The sequence below is a fragment of the Onychomys torridus genome, chromosome 15 (assembly GCF_903995425.1).
Source record: "Onychomys torridus chromosome 15, mOncTor1.1, whole genome shotgun sequence".
Lineage (NCBI taxonomy): Eukaryota > Metazoa > Chordata > Mammalia > Rodentia > Cricetidae > Onychomys > Onychomys torridus.
Genome location: NC_050457.1, coordinates 43211245 through 43217357, shown reverse-complemented (window position 1 = coordinate 43217357; position 6113 = coordinate 43211245). Strand labels below are relative to the sequence as shown.

The 6113-nt window shown below is 47.4% G+C and overlaps 1 pseudogene; it reads right to left on the bottom strand.

Moving 5' to 3' along the window:
• Window positions 1-4111: 4111 nt before the first annotated feature.
• LOC118596169 lies at window positions 4112-4690 on the bottom strand (annotated as a pseudogene).
• Window positions 4691-6113: the final 1423 nt, after the last annotated feature.

Genomic DNA, 6113 nt, shown 5'->3' with positions numbered 1-6113 from the left:
ACAACTGCCTAACGTTCCTGCCAATGTTTCCTTTATTTTATGCTAAAGAACGTGATACATGGAGCTGTGTATGAAGGAGTAGACTGAATTAAATAAAATAGATAGAAAATAGATGGATAGATACATAGATAGATAGATAGATAGATAGATAGATAGATAGATAGATAGACAGATAGATGAGGAACAGACTACTCCTAGGGACTTGCTGTTTTTATTATAGACATAGGGGAAGAATACAGGCAGAGGAAAAGGCTGAGGCAGAGAAGGATGCAGAAAGGGAGACAGAAACATCTGGGGAAGTCAAGGGTGCACATAGCCAGACCGAGCTGGGCCTTGCCAGGAGAGAGCAGATCCAAGAGCAAGAGAGGATTCCAGGAACAAAAGGGGCGGCCTGAACCAAGAGGCTAGCCAAGAGACTGGTGTAGCCAAACTGAGTTATACAGGGGCCAGAGGAGCTGGAGAGTTAGGGTGAGGAAGCCAGATGCACAGGGTACCTTGGGTGCTGTGAGAGGGGCAGCCAGCATCTGCTTTGATCTGTTAATAGGCACCTTAGTGTGGGAGCCTGCCTACAGTCAGCTGGGTAGCTGGGTAGGGCATGCAGATTGTAGAGACAATGAAGAGGACTGGAAAGAGTTGAGAGGCCTGCAGTCAGTGGGGACAGTCCTCGGTTTATTTCACAGCCAGCTTATACAGTCGTGAAGGACAGAAGTAGAACAATGCACAGCACAGGCATTCAACTACTATCTATCCTGCCTTGAGTCAAGGAGCAGGCAGTTTTGTTTTCTATCTTGATGTACTTCTGGCTGGCATCAGCAGCCTGCATCTAGCTAGATAGCATATTCCTTCCTGTGGGCTAATCAGGACTGTCTCATAGTCCTGGAACAAGCAAGCTTGAACTCTGTTGACTCAGAATAGACTTCAGATTCAGACTGGAAAACTGAGTCAGTTCAGGCTCCCACACCTTAGTTAACAATTTGTACAGAGACCCTTAATCCAAGCACTCTAGTGTGCAGGTGGGGGATGTGTGTGCAAATTCCAGGCCAGTCACCTCAGCACAGCCAGGCCAGTCCTGGCCACTGAGCAAGACTGGAAATTTTCTTAAAAGTCGTGATTCATGTGGATTCCTTTTAAAGATACTTCGGCTTCAAAATTTGTGGAAAGGAAAGACAGCAGAAGCAGTAAAGGGTAAGGTTTTCAGCTCTTGCTCTGACCTCTTGGCTATTAACTCTGTATTTGTCTCTGTGTTTCTTATTTAACAAGACAGTTACATCTACAGATTTCACTCCCAAAATTCCTAGGATAGCCTAATGGTTCCTATCTATCTTTCAAACACACTCCAGGATGCTTCACTGTGCCTGATTTCTGAGAACTTCATTGTTCCCAGTGGAAATAATCCTCTCTGCAAATAGCAGCCCTTGGCTGTGACTAGGAATTTTGAGTTGCTAAGTCTAACCAATGCACTTCTCCTTACTAAAGGCAAGTGCTTTTTTCTGTAGGGTACCTGGGGTCTTCTGGGACCCAGCACAGCTAGGAGACCTCCAGGGAGGCTGTTTCTGGATTTTGCTGTGTGCTTCAGCAGGGCTCTGGCTAGGGCTGATGGGAAGCACCAGGTCCCTCCCTCTCAAGGACAGCATTGTGGGGAGCACCTTGGGTGCTCAGCAGCCTATACAGTGGTTTCTCCATCAGTCTACCAGAACCTCATGGTGGTGATAAAGATTTTCTAGCGTTTTGGGACCCTGGCAGCATGGTTGGCCTTTGGCTCACTTCTTGGCTGATGTGTTCACCCTTCTCTTTTCAACATCAGCGTTTGCTTTGGGCTTTTAAAACAGAGTATAATTTTATCAATTTTCTTCTAGAGTTTGTTGTCTGCCTCACACCCCTCACCCTTGGACTGTGTAGCCAGGACAGCAGGGCTCTGCCCACAGCTGGGAATGTGAAACGAAGGAGTCCACTAACTGAGGCAGGCTCTGGCTCAGTGTACCCAATCTACTAAGCAAACACTTTTGTTCTATACTGTGTGAAAAACTGTCACCGAGAATCCAAAACGATTTAAGACCTTACAGCAGAGAGAAACTGAAAGGGTGTAAGACTTTACAGCTGACCTGTTGAGACAGCCCTGCCTCATTGTACCCAAACTGTTAAGCAAGGGCTGCTGTCCTAATCTTTGTAAGACTGAGAACCTGGGGCTGGAGAGATGGCACAGAGGTTAAGAGCACCGACTGCTCTTCCAGAGGTCCTGTAGTTCAATTCCCAGCACCCACATGGTGGCTCACTACAATCTGTAATGAGATCTGGCACCCTCTTCTGTATACATAATAAATAAATAAATCTTTTAAAAAAATAGAAATTTGTGTGAATATTTGTGTTGTTTCCTATGCACACACATACATACATATGGGCCACCTGCTCTAGAGTGTTAAATCTGCCCTGCAAGTAAAACCCCCCATTGTCATGACTGCCTTACCTTGTTGGCTAGTGTGTACATCCTGTGGTTAATCTGTAGCTAAACCGCCTTCATGTGCTAACAGACACAGGAAGCACACTGTGCCTACCAGCGTCAGCATGAGTGTGTGTGCAGCTTCTATCTGCAGAACTGATGTGGGTGTGAGCTACATGAAGGTAAAAAGCTGCTGCTTAGTAGACCAGATGCTCAGGTTAAACAACTCATGAGTTTTACAGTAGGTTGTTGTTGTGGGTTTGTTTGTTTGTTTCTATCAAATTGCTAATCTATTGTAGAAGACAAAGCATTTCTCTTTAACAGCTTGTCAGCTTTATCAATGTTGGGCAAACAAGTTGACATGGTATAAAAATGAAACAGATCTATAGTTTTTGGGCAAAATGATAAAATTAAATGTGTAGGTAACCTATTTACATAGTGCTTAAAGTATTTTTTGAAGAGAGATATGCAAAGAAGCTATTACCTACATCAGATGTATATTTAAAGATTTTTTTACATCCTGGATACCGGGACTATAAAAAAAGAGTAGATATATCTAACCGTAACATACTGTGATTCTTCAAACAGCACAAACTTTCATTTCATGAAGTTTATCTGTTAACATTGATTTAAAGTATCTCATCTTATTATGTGGGAATATAAGTTATGTGGTCAAATATAAGGATTTTCACTAATGTTTTTTTTAATTTATTATTTATTTTATTTGGTTTCTTACTACTTATGACAAATATTTCTCAGTTTCCTCTGGAAATTTCCTCAAAAGCTTTTTGAGACACCACCATCAGCGTTAGCCAGTCAGAGAACAGAATCATCAACTCGCCCATCCTGAAGTTGGTCCCACAGATAGCATAGTTTTTTTTTTTTATTTTATCTATCTATCTATCTATCTATCTATCTATCTATCTATCTATCTATCATCTATGTATCTATTTGTTTGTTTTTTTGAGACAGCGTTTCTCTGTGTAGCTTTGGGCCTTTCCTGGAACTCACTCTGTAGACCAGGTTGGCCTCATACTCACAGAGATCGCCTGGCTCTGCCTCCGGAGTGCTGGGATTAAAGGCGTGATTTCAAACTGGCTATTAAACCTGCCTGTGACCTTTGGCCACATTCATGTGGATGGATGTGTGGTCCTTGGCACCAAGGATGCAGTTGCTCTAGGAGCATCTCCTCAGCACTCTAAGAATCGCTGGCATAGTTCTGCAGGTAGAGACTGTGCTTATTCCTCCAGGTGTAAGCACAGAGAAAAATATTTATTTTATTCTTATTATATGTGTGTGGATATTTGGCCGGTGTGTAGGTCTGTGCACTAAAGCCCATAAAAATATGGAGAGAACCACCACCACAGAGCTGTCCTCTAACCTTGACTGGTACCTTCAGAGGCCAGAAGTGGCCATCAGACCCCCTGAGACTTGGGTTTACAGATGGTTATAAGTTGCCATGTAGGTGTGATAACCAAACCCAGGTTCTCTGCAAGAGCAGCAAGTGCTCTTGACCATTGAGCATCTCTTCAGCCCCAATAATTGTTTTCCTACACCCCCGTGCCCCCTCAGAGACAGGGTTTCTCCATAGCTTTGGAGCCTGTCTCTCCTTCCTGAGTGCTGCATCCTGAGTGCTGGGATTAAAGGGCATGCACCACCACCACTCAGTTGTCCCTAAGCTCTTATTGTGGGACTTGAAAATGGAAGGTAGTGCAGTTTTTTCTGGCCATCGACCAGGCAAGGGACCCAAGGCTACTTGGGTAAGTTCGGCAGGCAATTTTAAAGAACTCTTTGGCAGCATCAAGAGCAATGAGACAGTCCATGACCAAGGGCTAGCTCTCCTAGAGCTCCCAGCTGGCTGGGAAGATGGAAGCATCTCTAGGGCTTTTCTCATGGTTTTAGAATCAGCCATGGTGCTGAGTTTGGCCACTGACAGCAGAATCTGCTTTCCTTTGAAAACCCAAGGCTTCTAGGATTCACCTCCATCTGTTTCTCACTTCCCTGTGAATCTGCCTCAGGCTATTAGAAATCATAGCTGAGTCTCTGCCACTGCTCTGAGTCTTTGGTCTGCTGATAACGAATGACTATCAGATTGTACAAAATCCTGACATCATCTGCCTCTGTGTGGGACACACCATGAGGCATGCTCCATAAATTCTTTTCATCATCCTTGTCTAGAGTTGCTCCAAATGAGGAATAGGGATTGTTACCACGGACCAGGGGCACCTTCTCTGGCTGCATGGGCTCCTCCAGGCACTGCTCAGGTTCCTCCAGGGACCACACAGACTCCTGCAGGCACCCTTCCCTGCGACAGCAGCAGGTGCTCCCGAGCCAGAGGCGGGGAGCCCCATGGGGAGCGAGGCGGGGCCCTGGGGTCCAGAAGCCGGCTTGCGATGGCAACTGGGGCGCCAGGACGTGGGTGGCCAAAGCATCACAGGCGGGGCCAAGTGCCTCAAGCCAGGGCCTGGAACGGGGCGGGGGAGGGGACTCCAAGTCACTCATTTGATTTCATTTCCTCGCCTGGAACTGGAGTTGCATCTTTGTGAACTGCCTTCTGAGTGCTGGACTTGAACCCCAGTCCTTGGGAAGAACAGACAGTGCTCTTAAATCTCTCTCTCTCTCTCTCTCTCTCTCTCTCTCTCTCTCTCTCTCGCCTGAGATATTACGATTCTAAAAATGGATTGACCACAAGGTCTCCCTGGGTGGATGGGCTTGGAATTTGCAGGCAGCCTCCTCCTGCCTCTGAAGGTGCAGGAAGTACAGGTCTGCACCATCGCCCCCAGCTCTGCTCTGTAAATGAAGCTTTTAAGCACAAAATAACTGAAACATTGACCAGGAACGTTAGGCAGTTGTCAGTGCGTCTTTATTTTGAAAATGGAGGGGTTCAGAAAGGAGCATGCTTGCAGGGAGGGAGCAGTATCCCAAAGGCGCCTGTTATTTCTAAGGCTCCCTGGGGCCAAAGACAGAAGGGCAGCAGGCAGGTGGGAAGGAGAACACCTGGCAGCAACAAATCAGGTCCAGGAGGCCTGACAAACCTGGGACTCTTCTCCACCAGCTGGGGGCTGCAGGCCCACCCCACTGACCTGGGTGCTCCGGGTCAGAGGTCTGGGCTTCCTGCTGTGGTGGAGCACCCGGCTGGGGATCCAAGAGGCAGGGGGGCTGATGCAGGGCAAGCCTGCTTGGTGGTGCTTCCGCCTGGTCCTCCTCTCCCACCAGAGCCTCTGGGTTCCGGCTTCCGGGACAGAAGGCAGGGGACCAGCTTCCAGGCTGGCACTGCACTCTGCCAGAATCCGAATTCCAGGGCGAGCCCGCCAAGCCCGCCACCTGCCTAGGAAGAGCTTCCAGGCAGGAAGCACAACCCTCACTAGGTGAGCACTCTCTCAAAGGCCTGAAGCATGGCATGCGCCAAGGCTGCAGCATACCCCAGGTCATAACCCCAGAGGGCTGGGGCACTGCAACCCTTCCCCCCCATCCATCCCAATCCTCTCTCACAGGCACAGACCAGACATTTAGCTCCATGGCACAAACAGCTCTCCCAGCAGGAGTAGCTACAGAATTTTAGAGCTGAGTCTCACAGGGTTACTCTCTGATAGTTTTTTAGTCTTGCAAAGTTTAGGACAAAAGCGCAGGCTTAGTTAGCAATTTAGGTCAAATGAGACAGAGCCCGCCCCAGCTA